The 18,615-nt window shown below is 44.5% G+C and overlaps 1 protein-coding gene across 1 annotated transcript in view; it reads left to right on the plus strand.

Annotated features, from left to right (window-relative positions):
- The first annotated feature begins 3,940 nt into the window (after positions 1-3,940).
- LOC133124235 (pyruvate carboxylase, mitochondrial-like) overlaps positions 3,941-18,615 on the plus strand; it is a 205,226-nt gene continuing 190,551 nt past the window's right edge. The window contains 1 exon segment of the mRNA XM_061235242.1: positions 3,941-4,233. The gene's annotated coding sequence lies outside the window, so the exon portion shown is untranslated.

Below are 18,615 nucleotides of genomic sequence, written 5' to 3' on the forward strand. Positions count from 1 at the left end.
TTGTTTAAAGTGCGTTATATTGTTTTCCTGAGAACAGCTAGACCTGTGTCTGCTACTCTTTTTTGCAGCTCTTTTGCAGTGATGTGCGAGTTATTCTGAGCATTTCTCACCAGGTCTCTAATCTGTCTGAAAACAGGCCTTGTCTTCAACTGTTCCATTTATCTTCCATTTTCTGATAATGTTTCTGACAGCGGAAATTGGTACATTGAGAAAGTTTTTTTTGCAGCCTTCTCCTTCTTGGTGGAAATGAACCATCTTCATTCTGACATCCTTGGACAACTGTTTAGAGGAACCCATGGTCGTTAACACTAGTCAGAACAGCCACTGCAGTTGGATACTTTAGAAGGCATTAGTTACTAGTTGGCGGCACGGATGGTGCAGTGGGTAGCAGTGGGTAGCAGTCCTGGGTTTGAATCCCGGTCAGCCTCTCTGTGTAGAGTTTGCATGCGTGGGTTTCCTCCGGATACTCCGGTTTCCTCCCACAGTCCAAAGACATGCAGGTTAGGCTGATTGGAGAGTCTAAATTGCCCGTAGGTATGAGTGTGTGAGTGAATGGTGTGTGTGCCCTGCGATGGACTGGCGACCTGTCCAGGGTGTATTCCTGCCTTTCGCCCAATGTATGCTGGGATAGGCTCCAGCCCCCCTGCGACCCTGTTCAGGATAAGTAGGTTAGGATAATGAATGAATGAATGACTGAATGAATGAATAGTTACTAGTTACTTCAGAATAGGTTCAGCCCTGTTTGTAGCTAACTGTTGGTTGCTGTTGTACATTAACATCAAAGACTTGCAGACAAGACAGTTTGAGGATTTTTAGTTTAACCCCCAAATAAATAGTACATTCTCCAGCAAACTACAATAATTTTATCCTATCATTTGTACTGTTACCTACTGCACAGCTATTCATGCACAAGTTAATAACCATTAGCATACTACTGTAAATGACACCTGTTTTAACCTACTGTTTCAAGTTTCAACAATGCAGTGTGTAAGCCACTCAGTCTTACACAGTATAACTTTATGGGGAGCCCACATATTATAGATGTTATTTGAAACTGAACTATGTGTTCAAGTTTTAAGCAGTCTATCTGCTTTTTTCAGTTTTAACTGAAAGGCTGATTGTTCCATGTAGGAACAGAGACGTACAACATTCATTGGTACCACTGCCTTTTCACCCTCATCTCTTAAAAACTCAAGGATTGAGATAAACCTGCATACTGCATTTCAGCTTCTTTTTAAATCCAGTTCAATTGACTCATCATGAACCAGTAGTAGGCACAGCTCTCCTTACTGCACCTCGTCAACAGTCTGTTTTTAAATCGTATAATCTATCAAGCAACGTACATAGAGTATACATAACGTATTTTGGATTTGCCGAACAATTGATTGAGTGGTGGTTTGGAACATTTCACCCCCCATATTGAGAATGTGGGGAAGGTAAAAGGAAAGATAATTAAAAGACTACTAAAGGGACACATTAGCTCAGGCGATAAGAGCAGTCGTCTGACAGGCTTCATATTGGTTGCCGGTTTGATCCCGCCCTGGGTGCGTCGAAGTGTCCCTGAGCAAGACACCTAACCCCCAAATGTTCCTGACAAGCTGGCTGGTGCCTTGTATGGCAGCCAATAGCCGTTGGCGTGGGAGTGTGAGTATGAATGGGTGAATGAGAAGCATCAATTGTACAGCGCTTTGGATAAAGGCGCTATATAAAAAAGCCATTTAATGGAAGCACTGAGAGTAGAATGTCAGGTCTCAGTCCAGTCAGACTGTCTGTCTGTTATATAAAAACAACAAATGAACAGAGAGACTTAATTCCAAGGCCAGAAAACAGAAGCAAAGGAGAGAGTGATTGAGGGTGGCATATATACATGCAATCTGTGCTTCCTGACCTTTTGAATGAAGCCTTCTAATGAATGTGAATTTTTGGCATTTCTAGGTGGAAAGGGAAGGGGGGAAATGGGCCAATGCGTTTTGAAATCAACGGAAACATTGCCCTCTGCTTAGTCTGCACTAAACTTTGTTCTTCACTTTGAACAACAAATTTAAGCACGTTTCACATTTTTATTATTCTTACACAACCGTCTCTGTTCACAACAAGGTTGCGCAAATATGCAGGTAGGTAAACGCTCAAAAACAATTGACACAAACTCACATGTGAACAGCTCACTGCTGGATCTAATCAGAGCCATTGTCTGGCTGTTTTTGCCCCTTGATTTCTTAATCTCAGATTCCACTACGTTTTTGAGGGCACTTGTCACAAATATGCTTCAAATCGTGCTCATTCAGAGGAAAGGACTTGAGATAAGGTTGTGATGCAATATCAGGTTGTTCCCTTGAAGTGTTCTCCCACGTTATCAAGACTGGATAAGGAGGGGGAAAAAGTGAGGGCTATGCTTCTGAGACATGGCATGTAACAGGTGTCTGTTTTGTGCCAACTTCTGCTTTTCACTACTTCACTAGCCCGATCAATCGCATCTTCATCTGACATTTGCCTAAGCACCAGCTGCATCCTAAAGATTTCACTATACACAAATACATTGAGTGAACCAGCATACTGTAGCTTCTAGAGCTGCCAAAAGAGGTAATTGGTTGGAACAAAAACCCAGTACAGTACATAGGCTCTCCCCTCAGGACTGCAGTTGAATACCCCCCCCCCCCCTTAAAGTGCAGTGCATATACAACTGTTTGTTGGCCGTGACTTACCTTTCCTTATTCTTATTAGGGCGGCGAGTAGCGTAGTGGTTTAGGTACATGAATGGGACTCGCAATTCCGGTGGTTCGATCCCCGGTATAAGATCTGCACAGCCGTTAGGCCCTTGAGCAAGGCCCTTAACCCTGCATGATTTGAGGATGGTCTCCTGCTTAGTCTAATCAACTGTAAGTCATGTAATGTAATTCTTTCAGATAAATGGCATTATTTTGTCTCCTCATATACTGCAAGAAAATATGTATAACACAAAATGTTCTGTACCCAGATTTCACAATTAGTCTCTGTCTATTTATTGTCCTCCTCCATTGTACTCTGTAGACATATTTGTTTAAGATGATCATTTTTTTCATTCTCCCCTTTGTGTTGTTGTGTGGTGTGATCTGTTCACAGCCAGTGTTTATCTAGTTATCCAGCCTAATATCTCTGTCTTTCCTCTCCACGGCCAATATTCCCCAATATTATGCTTTAAATCAAATAAAGACCAACTTCATACTTATTTTAAATCTCTTAAAAGACCTTGGATTGTTCTTTGATAAAAACAATAATCCAAAGCCGGCCAACACTTTCATCTTCAAATACTTTTGTACTTTTTTTTTCAAGAGAATATACAATTAATGTAAAGCCGCTGGCAGATAAATCAGACAAAGGGTTGGTTTTGAAGATTTTCTTGCAACGATCATGAGGCCATTAATTGTTTTTATATTTTGTTTTCAATTTCTCTCTTGGCCACAGTCCACCAGGAAATAATGCCTCCCACCAGGAAATAATGTCTCCCTCATTCTCCCTCCCTTCCTCTCTTTCTATCCCTCCCTCCCTCTCTTTCCCTCTGTTCCTCACTCTCTCCCTCCCTCTCTCTCTTCTTCTCTCCCTCTCATTCTTTTTCCTTCTCTCCTCCCTCTCTCCCTCTCGTGTCTGTCTCTCTCTCCTTCTCTCTCTCTCCCCCTCACACTCTTTCCCCCCTTCTCTCTCTCCCACCTGTCTTTCTCTCCCTCCCTCCCTCACTCTCTTTCCTTCTCTCCTCCCCCCCTCACTCTCTCCCTCTCACTCTTTCCTTCTCTCCCTCCCTCCCTCCCTCTCTCTCTCTCCCGTGTCCGTCTCTCTCACTTTAAATCCTGGCGCTCTGCTCTCTCTGGCAGAGGCGGGACCTGATTGGACACGAGGACTGGGGGGGGGGGGCGTGTAGTTTCGTAACAAGTAGAGGCGATGAAAGCTTGTGAGAGCGAGGGAGAGCTTAACTGAGAAGCGAGGGCAGGCCTGGGTCTCTCTGGTACAGCGAGAGAGAAAGAGAGAGAGAGGCAGAAAAGAATCAGACACCAGAGACTGAGGGAGTGTCAGTGGGAGTCCCTGATCTGCACAACGCAGACGACTCTGCAATAGAAACAGCAGTCAGTGAGTTGAACTGGGGCCTTTTTAAGTGCTCTTTGATTCCAGGACTGCAGTGACAGTCCCTGTCATTCATTCCTTTTGCCGTTTCACGTTTTGACTGGACCGTGGATCTTGGTCAGGAACCGACCCCAACAAATAGTGAGTGTCTCATATCTCGTAACAAACTTTTCGTTTTATTTCTTCTCTGTGCGCATTTGTTCCTGGATGAGTGCATGCACTGTTTTTGTGTTTGTGTATGGTTGTTATGAATATTCGAGTCACCCTTACCTGTGAGTGCAATTACAAGTCTGCTCGTGTCTGAGTCAGGTATTCTTGTTGTTCTGCTTATTTGTGAATTGGAAGCTACCTTTTCTCACTTGCCTGTGTACTTTTACACATAATAGCTTTTTTGGGAAATTTTCACCAGTGTTGCCAGACACTTTAAAGTGGTTGTGCCCTCTTCTCAATTTGAGATTTTTTTTTTCTCATCTCTGTGTGTTAATGATCCAGCTGTTGCACAAATAGGGATGTGCACTTAAAGCTCAGCAGACAGCAGACAGCAGTGGCGGGAAATAAAAACACAATAAATAGAACGTACCCAACAACAACAATAACACCATTCATAGACTAATAACAAGGCACTGCTGAACCTAATGTTTATAAACAACTCAACCGCCACAGTCTAAACTCCACTGGTGAGAGACTCTCGTTGGTTATTTATTTAGTTGTTTGGGTGTCAGACAGTCTGTGTCAAGGGTCACCTGCTGGGTGCATGAAGGGGTAGGTGGGTGGGGGGGAAATCATTTAAGGCCAAAGCCAAAGAGGTGGAGCAGGAACACCCAGTGCACAAACACGCACTGCAGGGCTTCTGTGTCTGTGATCAGCCCGAACGTCTCATAGTGTGAGCCAACTGTATGATTACACAGGTTCATGCTTTTAGACACCTGAAGGAAATATTCATTTTCTTTGCATGGTATTACTGTGCAGTGGGGTGCAAAAATTTGGGCACCCCTGGTTTAAATGTCTGTTACAATGAAGCTGTGTATGTGATCGAAAGCAAACCTCTCTAACTCTAAATGGTACAGAGGTGAATATGAGACCCTTCTGCAAATTCTAAAACAAGAATGTCTTTTTATTTTTTTACTGTTTATAAAAAAAAACAGGAAAAAGGACCTGTGCAAATGTTTGGGAACCCTTTTGGATTATTCTTTGTTACTTTTTAAAAAGATGATTACTAAGGCCCAGACCCAGGTGATTTGTTCTACTCGTTAGGGCTTCAATGAGTCAGGTGAATATAATTCCAGGGCTGAACTTTTTATCCTGAAGTAACTACATGACTAAAATATCCAACTGCAGAGGCTGTTCTGTCTGGTGTTAACACCCATGGGTTCCTCTAAACAGTTGTCCATGGATTTCAGAATAAAGATGGTTCATTTCCACCAAGAAGGATAGATGTCATAATGTTTCAAACTACCTATTTCCACTGCCAGAACCATTGTTAGAAAATGGAGGATAAACGTAGCAGTTGAAGTCAAGGCAGAGACCTGATGAGAAATGCTCAGAAGCACCATGCAAAAGAGCTGCAAAAAAGAGTAGCAAACACAGGTCTAGCTGTTTACAGAACAATAATACAACATACTTTCAACAACAAAGACCTACATGGCAGAGTTGCCAGAAAGAACGACCTCAGCACAAAATTAAGTGAGGGAGAAGTATGCCAAAGAAAGCATTGAAAAGCCCAAAGCCTTTTGGAATAATGTGCTTTGGACTGACAAAACTTTTTGGCCATCACCAAAGATGATATGTTTGGAGAAAAAAGGGTGCAGCCTTTGTAGAGAAGAAGACTTTGCCAACTGTGAAGCATGCAGGTGGATCCATTATGCTTTGGGGTTGTGGGGCAGCAGGAAATATTGTGCGAGTGGAAGGAAGAATGGATTCCACCAAATATCAAGAAATTCCAGAGGCCAATATTCAAAGGTCAGTCCAGACATTGAAGTTGAAGAGAGGTGGGATATTCCAAAGCATACCTCGAAATCAACCATGAAGTACCTCCAGGAAAGACGGATGAAGGTTTTGGAATGGCCACCACAGTCCCAAGACTTGAATATTATTGAAAATAATCTTTCTGAGTTAGAGGTGTTCTGCCAGGAAGAATGGGGAGAAATTCCAAAAGCGAGAACTGACTATAGGAGGCGTTGACAAGCTGTTATAGTCGCCTGAGGAGGAGTTACAAAGTACTAACTGAGAAGGTTAACAAACTTTCACAGGGACTTTTTCCTTTTTTTCAAAATTATTTTGAAGAAATGTCTCCAGTTTTAACATTGTACCATTTAGAGGTCAGGTTCGCTTCTGTTCACTGTTCAGATATTAATTATAAAAGATTTTTGACCAGAGGTGCCCAAACACTACTGTATGTAATGTGATTGGCACCTGAATATCCTGGTGAATATTTGTGCTGATGGATGATGACCAAACACAAAATTAAGCCTCGGACAATAAAGTATTAAAGTTTGTGTTTTTGAATTGGGAAATGTGTCACTGCCCAGGCAAGACCATAAATGCCAACCATTTAAGACACACCGGACTATCTCGCTGGCTGACGAACAAACAAGCTGACCAAGCAATCTAGCTGACTAACATTTACAGTAACTTACCAGAGTGTCTACTGTAACTAGAAGACTAGGTATAGTAGGTGACTGGGCAGTTTCTGTCTATGAAAATGGATAGTTCTATCCAGCTGAGGAGATATTTATCTAGCAGTCTGACAGCAGAACCTTAGTGGCCTGTAAGAGGCTATGTCTCCGGTACCCACTTCAATGGTTGGCCTAATCTGACCTGATGTTCACATACACCAATGCTAGCAACTGTAGTTTACTTTTTATAATTAGCTACAGTATAGCTTACTAAACAGCTACAGTATAGTTTGTTACTTAAATGAGAAGTCTATCATGGTGTTCATTCTCATGGAGGAGGAATGACATTAAAAAAAATAGCTAGCTTGCCAACATACCTCAAATACCTTGCAAGATGGAGTTAACTATACCACAGAGAAACATAAATATATGTGGTCAAATCGCCACTAATTGTCCTGAATGGTTGGCATTTATATAGCGCCTTTATCCAAAGCGCTGTACAATTAATGCTTTTCATTCACCCATTCATACACACACTCACACACCAATGGCGATTGGCTGCCATGCAAGGCGCCGACCAGCTCATCAGGAGCATTTGGGGGTTAGGTGTCTTGCTCAGGGACACTTCGACACAGCCCGGGCGGGGGATCGAACCGGCAATCCTCCAACTGCCAGACGACTGCTCTTACTGCCAGAGCCATGTCGCTCCTGAGTATGGTCAATGGGGTGCAGCATATGATAAAACATATTTTATGCATTTTCAGCAGGAGCTATCCTTTCACTTTCATTACTGTAACTGCAAAGGCGTGTAAGGGCAGCCTGTAGTGTAGTGGTTAAGGTTAGGCACATTACATTACATTACATTACATTACGTGGCATTTAGCAGACGCTCTTATCCAGAGCGACGTACAACAAAGTGCAAATTAAACACAAGAACAAGTGCAAAGAGGACCTGAGAGGACAGTATAGTTCCGAGTCCTAGTGTAAACATGCAGAAAATCAGAACCCTTTAAGAGTACAATCAACTTTCAAACTAGCATACCACAATTGCAGCTAGAATACAAAAAATAACAATACCTATACAAGTAACAATATCTATACAATCTATACATAAGTGCCATTACAGTCTAAGGCTAATCATGGTGGTGAGTTGGGGAGGGAAAGGTGTAGCCTGAAGAGATGGGTCTTCAGTCTGCGCTTGAAGGAGGTCAGAGACTCTGCCGTTCTGACATCCACCGGGAGGTCATTCCACCACCGTGGGACCAGGACAGACAGCAGTCGTGAGCGTGAAGTGCAGGTGTGGCGAGGAGGAGGCGCCAGACGGCACGAAGTGGCAGAACGGAGGGGTCTTGTTGAAGTCTTATTAAGGGATTGAATATATACAGGGGCTGATCATTTAACTGCCTGGTATGCGAGCACCAAAGTTTTAAATTTGATGCGAGCCATAACAGGCAGCCAGTGGAGGTTGCGGAGCAGGGGGGTGACATGTGAATGTCTGGGAATATTGAATACCAGACGGGCTGCAGCATTCTGGATCAGTTGTAGGGGTCTGATGGCAGATGCTGGAAGGCCAGCCAGCAGAGAATTGCAATAGTCCAGGTGGGACAGGACCATTGCTTGAACAAGGAGCTGAGTGGAGTAGGTGGTGAGAAAGGGTCGGATTCTCTGGATGTTGTACAGCCTTGCGGGGCACATGACTGGGACCCGCATGGTCGGTGGTTCTAATCCCGGTGTAGCCACAATAAGATCCGCACAACCGTTGGGCCCTTGAGCAAGATCCTTAACCCTGCATTGTTCCAGGGGAGGATTGTCTCCTGCTTAGTCAAATCAACTGTAAGTCGCTTTGAATAAAAGCATCAGCCAAATGCCATTCATGTAATGCAATGAGGAGGCACTGCAGATGACATCAGACGACACACATAAAAAAGATGGCTTATGGGTCATGACTTCATGAAGAATATTAAAAATAATTATTTTGATTGCATATGCTATTACACTAGTGCAAATAATATAATATACTATATACGCCATCTTATCTTATAAAGTTATTATTTGCTTAAATGTTTATGACAGTACTGCCATTTCCATGGACTTCAGTTATTAGCAGCAGCTGGTGATATGTGCTTATTCTTGTACTTGTGGATGTTGCGATGCTTTGAAAATTTTGGTAACGTTTTTTTGCTGACAGACTTTCGATTTCTGATTCGTCACCTGGTTGAATAGGTTTAAGGGATTTTTCGTGTAGAAATAGTCTGCGTTGTATTTGCAGAGCATTCATTTTTGGGCCTGAAAAATAGATCCGTCTGGATCTAAGATCATTTTGAATTCTGCGGTGATTAATCTGTGATGATAGACCATGGCATATCTATAAACCAGCACTGGTACCTAACTTTAGATGAAAGTCGGGGGTTGGTTGGGGGCTGTGGGCTCGTTCTCAGTAAGGCTAACCCATTGATTAATTTAGTCATTTGAATTGCTGAAAATAATTTTAATTGAAAAAATGCATTTATAAAGTTTTTTGTTTTTTAATCACAGTAATCTCCTTTCTGAACGAATGAATGAGTTTATTTAAAAAGTTGGATCGTACTACTGGTCATGGTCTATGGGACCCTAATTCTGACTTCGTATAAATGGGTTCAAAATCAATAGCAATACTGAAAGAAAATCCACTGTACAAATGACTCAACAAAAGATAATTAGGGTGATTGGTATGCAATCATCATTTGACGCTATTTCTAGGTTTTGCAACAAAAGCAATTATACTCATTTAGCCTAAATATAATGAAACATTGCAAACTGAAATTCAGTGAACGGTTATTAATGCTATTTTCCCTTGAAACACTTAATGGATGATTCACTCATCATAGAATAGGCTAATACATTCTACCGTATTAGGAACATGTCATACAACATTCACATCACATCAAGTATGAATCTAACAATAAACAAAAGCAATTGGAAGGTGCCTGTCTGTATCTTTTTCATGTCGAGGGACATTTGTTTGATATTGATATTGATGTAGAAATTCCTCTGCGGTTCTGAAATTCTTCTGAAATTCCTCTTCCTCTGAATTCCTCTGCGGTTCCCCCGGTTCTGAGGGTATTTCGCAAAGCAGAATTACTGAGTTCGCTGGACCACCGTGCCAAGTAAATCCTGGAACAGCTCTTTTTATTTCAGTCAATGTTCCACATTTGGGAGGGTTCTGGGTTTTACTCAGAGCAGTTGTCCAGCTGACTCAGTAATCCTGCTTTGTGAAACAGACCCCTGATAAAGTTCACAAACAACAAGCAAGATCTTCCTGACACCTTCCACAATGTCTTTATTATTTTAATCAGACATCCATTCCTATCCAACAAGACATAGTCATTTTCTCCATTCAACCCTTCTGTCGAACATCTTGCCATCAGTTCAATATCAAATGTAGAGGTCCGAAAGTCTGGAATGCTTTGAGCTTGTCACTGAGGTCAACATCTGCTCAGTCGGCTTTTAGAGAGCGACTGAAAGTCCACCAAATTTTGTCATGAGCTTTTAATTATGTTGGTCCTGAGTTTGTGATGTTTGTGATTTTGTTTTATCTCATGTATTCAACATATATTGTATGTGTAATGTAATGTTTTGTAATCCTGATGGGAGGGGGACTCTATACAAGCCCTCAGGGCTTCATTCCCTCCTTGCACTGTTTTTATTATGAGCTAAATAAATAAATCAAATCATATAAAATAAATAAAAAATAAGGCGCTGATATTGATTTTGAAACTGCAAGGTTCAGAAATCGCTGGTATACATTTGGAGAGCTGACCAACGCAAACATCTTCTAATGCTAAAGTAATTAATGAAAGCATATCAAAAGCATTCACAAAAACATGAGGCAGTCAAGAATATGTTGGTTGATTTAACGTGTTAACTTACATAGACACTGACTGCTATTTTGAAAGTAGGCATTTCCCTACAATCTCCAGCTCTTTTCAGTGCGATTAAATTACTCACGGCTATCTCATCGTGGCAGCAGTATATTCAAATGGTTGGGGTGCGGCAGAAGTCCAAAAATCTGTTAATACTGAAGGAGCCTGATTGATTTTGATATTTGCTCACTGCCTGAACTGTTAACATTGAACAAACGCCAAAAATGAGGCACGAGGGACAATACGTTCTATTGCCCTGAATACAAGACGTCTGAAAGAATGAAAACGAATCCTACAGTAGACGTTCAGTCCTCTTGTACATTAAAATCTCTCCCCTGCTCTCAGAATATCAGAAGCTTTGGTCTCAAGCTTTCACGTTTGAATCAATGCTACTGATATGACATACGAAATAACAATACACAAAAGCAATATTTTTATGGATCGTATTTCGACAACACGTATCCTTACGAGTATTCTTGTATTCCTTTATCTTTACATTGTTTGGTTCTTTATCACTGAGGTGTAATGCTTTTTTTCTTTCAACTCTCATGATGACGTTCATGACAGCTGCAGAACAATCATAAAAAAAATAAAAAAAACAATGATAGAATTCAGAAAGTTAAGTTAGAACTTCGCATTGTGTTTGACAGATTTTTTGACATACTGTAGCATAACTCCTTGTGCATTTCTGATAACTGTCAGGACTACAATGTTTCCAGTGTATCCTCCATTAGTCACTTGTGGCACAAAGGAATCTGGGATGGGCTTGCTTGGGGCTATCTCAGGTGAAAGTTATTTTGTGTATTTATACATTTCATACACTCCGAGGAACTCTGCTGCAATCATATCAACGTACGGTTGGACTTTTGATAGCTTTGTCAAGGAAATAAAACCCTCAGACTCACTCCTGAATACAAATGTTGCTTGGCCCAAAGGTATGTCTGGAAAATCCCTAAAACGGCACCACCGCTACAACACATTGCGAAATAAAGGGATTTGACAGTGTCGGGTGCGTTGGGTTTGGGGTTCTCAGTGTGGTGGCGGGGGCCGGCTCCCTCCCCTCCCCCCTATCATACAGTCGGCTGTTTATTTGTTCCTTTCCTGGACTCCCTTTTCAGGCTGCGCTAATGTAGCCGCAGGTGTTGCACAGCGCTGACTCGGGTGTACTATTGAAACGGAAGCGGCGATCAACACTGAGGTGACGGGACCTGACGTGGGATCGAGACCAGATCAAAGGTGCGGAGCTGTGTCGCAAACGGAGCGTGGCGGGGTTCAATCTGTCTTTGGCGGTCAACTATTAACCCGGAGGCTCAAAGGTCTTCATTGTTTGTGAACCAGAGACACAGTGTTTCAGTGGCCCATCCTGCCCCCCCCGACTTCTGCACGTACCTTCTCGTTCCTTCAGCCGATTAACTCATTTAACACAGAGGATCCGTCTAATATATTTTCTAAACACGCACGGGGCGTCTCTCTGTAGAAGTGGTCGACTAGAATTCCATCTTATATATTTTTTTTTATGAATGTTCTGTGCTTGAAATTAATGTACCCTGGAAACTAATGTCTATATGAAAACTCCAGTTAATTCCTTGGGAGAACATTTAGTTGGACATACTGTGAATATAGTGAATACAGTGCAAGTACTGTCTGTGAATGGCCACAGTAGCAGTCGACACTATCCAAAGCTACTTACAGTTGATTAGGCTAAGCAGGGGACAGCAGGGGTTGAACCACCGACCTTCTGTGTACCATTCATGTACCTTAGCCGCTAGGCTAAAGGCTGCCTCACTGTGACTACAGGGCACCGCAGTGCCTGAGTTTATGTGTGCAGTGAGCTTCCCCGAAAGGATGCGGCATCGCAGTACACAGATGTGTTCTTAGTTTTCTCTTTGCACATTGGTGTCTCGGGTTTAAAATATGTGAGTGTGTGGGTGCCTCTGTCTCACTTTGTCTGCACATCTCTGCGTGGGAGTGTGATGGCAGGGTAGTTATTTTCTATTTCAGGTGATAATTGGGATTGTGTTTAACACAGGAAAAGTCACCCACAGACACAACACTTCCATCTGCAGCCAGTGGCCATCACTGCACTTAGGTGAACTTCATAACCGAGGAAGAACCCAATAGTACCGCTCTAATGTGGCATTATTGAAAACATTGAAAACAAATCTGTTCTGTTGAAGATGCTTATGACAAACACTACAATACATTACACTGACCCTTTCAATCCCTAGAGTGCCATAACGCACTCAAGCTAAACTACCGTAAAATCCCCTTTGAAACAATCAAATGACTGCTATACTATTGTTTTGAGCTCCTATTTAATCCTTACTAAATTCTCAACTTTCTCAACCGAAGCCAAAACCCCTTGGGGCCTTATTTGACTCTCCCTTGGGAGTCACTTCATAATGGAAAGGCTTAATGGCATTTGGCAGACGCTCTTATCCAGAGCGATGTACAGTTGATTAGACTAAGCAGGAGACAATCCTCCCCTGGAGCAATGCAGGGTTAAGGGCCTTGCTCAAGGGACCGACGGCTGTGCGGATCTTATTGTGGCTACACCGGGGATCGAATCACCGACCTTGCGGGTCCCAGTCGTGTACCTTAACCACTACACTACCGGCCCCCAAATTCAGGACTGCAGGCAATTAAACATTTCCATATTAACCTGACACTGGGATAAATACGCCACTTGTAGGAAATCAGAAGAAAATGTGAGCACCTGTATTAGTGATAGTGCTGCTTACAACGCAAAGAAAGTCAAGCAATGGTTCAACAGTAATGTTAGTGGACAGTGAATGACCAGTTAGCCTGCTAAAAGAGAAACATTGTCTGACTTTCACGCTTAGTCGAGATCAATGGCCAATGCAAGTCGACATTTCCCAACCAGTGTGCGGCAGCATTCTGGTATGCTGTGAGCCAGTGGTTCCCAAACCTCTCCTCCATTACCCCCAGGAGGTCTAGGTATTTGAATAATGATGTGTCCCACCAGAAGCAAACCTGGTACAGCTGATCAAGCACTCCATTAGCTGTATCGGTTGGACTTGAGGTGGAACACATCAAATACTGGGACCAGCAGGGGTTACTCGAGGAGAGGTTGTGTGCCATTCACAAATGTGAAAATAAATGTAATAAAATGCATATTGGCGGCATGGATGGTGTGGTAGGTAGCACTGCCGCCTCACAGCAAGGAGGTTCTGGGTTTGAATCCCGGTCGGCCAGGGGCCTCTCTGTGTGGAGTTTACATGTTCTCCCCGTGTCGCGTGGGTTTCTTCCCACAGTCCAAAGACATGCAGGTTAGGCTGATTGGAGAGTCTAAATTGCCCGTGGGTATGAGTGTGTGAGTGAATGGTGCGTGTGCCCTGCGATGGACTGGCAACCAGTCCAGGGTGTATTCTTGCCTTTTTGCCAAAAGCATGCTGGGATAGGCTCCAGCCCCCCTGCCACCCTGTTCAGGATAAGGGGGTTAGGATAATGAATGAATGAATGAAAATGCATATTGCTTCATCATTGCCTATGGTTGACACATCAATATTGGTAGTATGCTTTTGAGAGTGATGTGACACGATATTTTTGAAGTTTGGAAAGCGCACCCCAGAAGGGAGATCGTTGGGCAATGCTGTCCAAAATAATGACGCAATTAAAGTTTGCACATGGCTTTTTATTGTGCATTTAAGGCAAAGCAAATTTGTCGAGGTCAGCAGTGATGGGCACATTTAGAGAGTCAACAAGGTTGCGTCAGCTAGTGCGCATACAGATGTGCTTGACAGCACGCAGAGTCAGGAGTGTGAGGCGTGCGTGATTGCAGAATTCAGTTGCAGAATCTATGAACCTTTGAACATTGTATCTGTACAAAGTAAGGGTAGAAAAAGAGCAAAAAAAGAAAACAGGATGTTTTTGACCGGTAATTTGTTTTATGATGTGCTGCGTAAAACATTGTCTGTCGAGTCACCTTAAGAGTCTTGCAACATTTTTTCTCAATCTGCAAACAGTGTTAAGCAAGGCTTATAACTAACTTCAAAACTGATTCAAAACTGAAGCCAGTTTAGAAGCACAAAACATTTATTTCCAGACACTAGTTCTTCCCTTTACTGTTAATGTGTCCGTCACTCTCTTTCTCCGTCATTTCTGTTGGGTTTGGCTTGTGTTGCTGTGATGCTAATTTTGAATAATTCTGCTATTAAGAGTGTAGCTCTGGGAACAGGGATGTGCTATACACTCTAAAAATGAAACGTTCCTGGGGGAACCTTTAGGAGTTCCTCAATTGGCCTTCAGGTCCCCTTGAGGTGCCTCCAGGAACCCATTTTTTAAGGTTCTCCGAGGAACCTTTTGGAAAGCCTGGAGGGATCTATGTCTTGTCCCGGAATAATGATAACACATCACTAATAACGACTGAAAAAGACTCTCCATAGCGAGAGCATCAGTGCTCATCAGTGCTCATCAGCCTTATTTGCAATGCAGGGCAATAAAACAGCAGGCTCCCCCATGCAACTCTGACCTTGTCACAGACAATAAAAGCCATATTCTAACAATCCTTGATACCATTTCTCTTCATCAAAAAAAACAAAACATGTTCCAATATAAGAACAAAAATATACAATTCAGGTGGAAATTGCCCTTAAGGGGGGGGGGGGGGGATAGTAAGATATTGTTATAATTCTTTCTGATTCTAAATCAGACATCATTGAAGATAGTTTTGCGCCATTTTTGAGAAATGTATGATTTTTCATGAAGAAAAATGATGAAATTTCAGGATCTAAGATTCCTGATGCCTTACCTGTGTAACGATGGAGGCTAAGCGGAGAGCCAGGCGCGACCAAAGGTAGAACCTTTTTTAACCGACACGCGAACGTGTCAGTCACTAAATCCCAGGGAGAACCGAAATAGGGATACCCAGCTAGGAACAGGACTTCTCCCGGAACAATGGGAGGAAAGGAAATTAACCAAACCAAAACTTAGAAAGTGTAAACAGAGAAGTAGCTCAAAAACGGCTAGAGAACGTAAAACAACCCTTAAATAACTAGGGCGATCCAATACTTTGGTACCGTGCCAAATAGCTGGGCACTGAGTGAAAACCAAAAGAAAATACAACCTAGCGAGAAAAGCTAGGCACGAAAATAAAAACCTCGAGGTGCAGCTCGGGACAAAAATGCAAACCAAAATACAACACCGGGGACAACGTCCCTCTACCATCGACTCACACGAGTCCAAAAGAAAAACAAAACCCTTGAGGAAGGCGCCAGCACACACAACACTTCCAGCTGTACGCCTTCCTTACCTTTTAGATATTTCTCCTTTTTTAGCAATGAGAGAATTATCCACCAGCACCGTACCTGACTCGTATAGGGTTAGAGTCTACCGGGCGCTTTACCGGCTTTGTGCCAAGGGCGAACGGTTGAACACAAAAGCACAGAAACTAGTCCCTGCTGGTCTTAAATACTCTCCCGGGAGGTAATTCCCCTGGCGTAAACGAGGAACAGGTGGAAACAATAATCCTCGGCCAACTAGTGGCACCAGTGAGAATTACCTCCCACCATGACAGGACCCCCCTACTAAGGAGCGACCCCAGACGCTCCTTTAGCCCCCCGCCTGTGAAACTCACGAATCAGTTCGGGGTCTAAAATGTCCCTAGAGGGAACCCAACAGCGTTCCTCCGGCCCGAAACCTTCCCAATCTATAAGGTATTGTCTCCCTCTGCCTACGCGACGTTCCGCCAGGATGCGACGGACGGTGTAGACCGGGCCCCCGTCAATTAATCGAGGGGGTGGTGGAGGAACTTCCGCAGGTGCCAGTACGCTCGTCGACACGGGCTTGAGACGGGAAACATGGAAGGTAGGGTGGATCCTCATAGAGCGAGGCAACTGGAGGCGCACCGTGACGGGGTTGATCTTCCTAATAATTTTAAAAGGCCCCACGTATCGAGGGGCAAGCTTACGCGACTCGACCCTCAAGGGCAGATCACGTGTGGACAGCCATACCCGCTGCCCCACCCTATAGCAGGGCGCTGCTCGACGATGCCTGTCGGCCAGCCTTTTCTGGTTGGCCGTAGCTCTTAAAAGGGCCACTCGCACTTTCCTCCATGTGGCCCGGCACCGCCGAACAAAGGCCTCAGCAGAGGGCACTGCGCCCCCTCTCTCTAGCTCCGGGAACAGAGGCGGGGGATAGCCAAATTGTACCTCAAACGGTGAGAGACCTGTGGACACATTTAGTAACGTATTGTGGGCGTACTCCGCCCACGTGAGCTGGCGGCTCCACGACGTGGGGTTGTCCATAGCCAGACACCGGAGCGTGTTCTCGAGAGTTTGGTTAGTGCGTTCTGTCTGTCCGTTGGTCTCTGGGTGGAAGCCAGACGAAAGGCTCACCGAGGCCCCCAACAGAGAGCAGAACGCACGCCAGAACCGGGAAGCGAACTGGGGTCCGCGATCAGAAACCACGTCCTGTGGGAGACCGTGAAGTCTAAACACATGATCTACCACCAACCTAGCGGTCTCCCCTGCTGATGGTAATCTTGGCAGTGCCACAAAATGAGCCGCCTTGGAAAAACGGTCCACCACCACTAGAATGACCGTTTTACCGTCCGATGGTGGCAACCCCGTGATAAAGTCTAGTGCGATGTGACTCCATGGGCGCTTCGGGATGGGTAACGGACGTAGCCACCCTGATGGTGGTCGATGGGAGCCCTTGCTGCGTGCGCAAACTGGACACGCGGCCACGAATTCCCGGACATCCTTTTCCATCCCGGGCCACCAGAACCGTCGAGACACCAAATCTTTGGTGCGGTGGACCCCGGGATGCCCCGCCAGCCGTGAGGCATGTCCCCATTGTAGTACTTGGGAACGGACCCCCGCAGGCACAAAAAGGCTACTAGGTGGACCCCCCCCTGGACCCGGATCTTGGCGCAGTGCTCTCCGCACTGCCGACTCCACCTTCCAAACCACAGGCGCCACAATTTGAGCCCCGGACAGAATGGGTTCAGGCTCGTGCTCCCTATCCGCCTTGTCAAAAACCCGTGAGAGGGCATCTGGCTTGGTGTTCTTGGACCCGGGGCGGTACGTCACAGTAAAAGAAAAACGCGCAAAAAACAGCGCCCAGCGGGCCTGGCGCGAGTTGCGAGTCTTAGCCGATTGAATATACTCCAAGTTTTTATGGTCCGTCCACACTGTGAACGGATGCTCCGCCCCCTCCAGCCAATGCCGCCACTCCTCCAAAGCTAGTTTGACCGCTAGCAGCTCCTTGTCTCCCACATCGTAGTTTCTCTCGGGTTGGGACAGCGACCGCGAGAAAAACGCACAAGGGTGCACCTTTTGGTCTTGGGGGGACCGTTGAGACAAAATAGCCCCTACCCCCAGCTCAGAGGCGTCAACCTCTACAATGAATGGTAGGGAGGGATTCGGAGTTATTAAAATAGGTTCCGAACAGAACCTATTCTTTAATTCAATGAACGCAGCTTCCGCACGAGCTGTCCATACAAAACGCGTCGGGACCTTCTTTGTGAGCGCGGTAATGGGTGCGACTACGGTGCTAAAATTACGGATAAAACGACGGTAAAAATTGGCGAAGCCTAGGAACCTCTGCACCTGCTTAACCGATTCCGGGGTAGGCCAATTCTTTACCGCAGAGATTTTATTCGGGTCCATCTCTGTTTTCCCCGCAGATACAATGAACCCCAGGAAAGATACCGAATTAGCGTGAAACACGCACTTTTCAGCCTTCACAAAAAGGCGAGCCTCCAAAAGACGCGACAACACTAGTCTCACGTGGCGAATATGCTCAGAGATAGTGGCAGAGAAGATCAGGATATCATCCAGATAGACGAATACAAACCTCTCCAGCATTTCTCTGAGCACATCATTTACTAACGCCTGAAACACTGCGGGGGCGTTGGTAAGGCCGAATGGCATGACGCGATACTCATAATGGCCAGAGTGTGTGTTAAACGCGGTCTTCCATTCGTCGCCCTCTCGTATGCGAACCAAATTGTACGCGTTACGGAGATCTAATTTTGTGAACAC

The sequence above is a fragment of the Conger conger genome, chromosome 3 (assembly GCF_963514075.1).
Source record: "Conger conger chromosome 3, fConCon1.1, whole genome shotgun sequence".
NCBI lineage: Eukaryota > Metazoa > Chordata > Actinopteri > Anguilliformes > Congridae > Conger > Conger conger.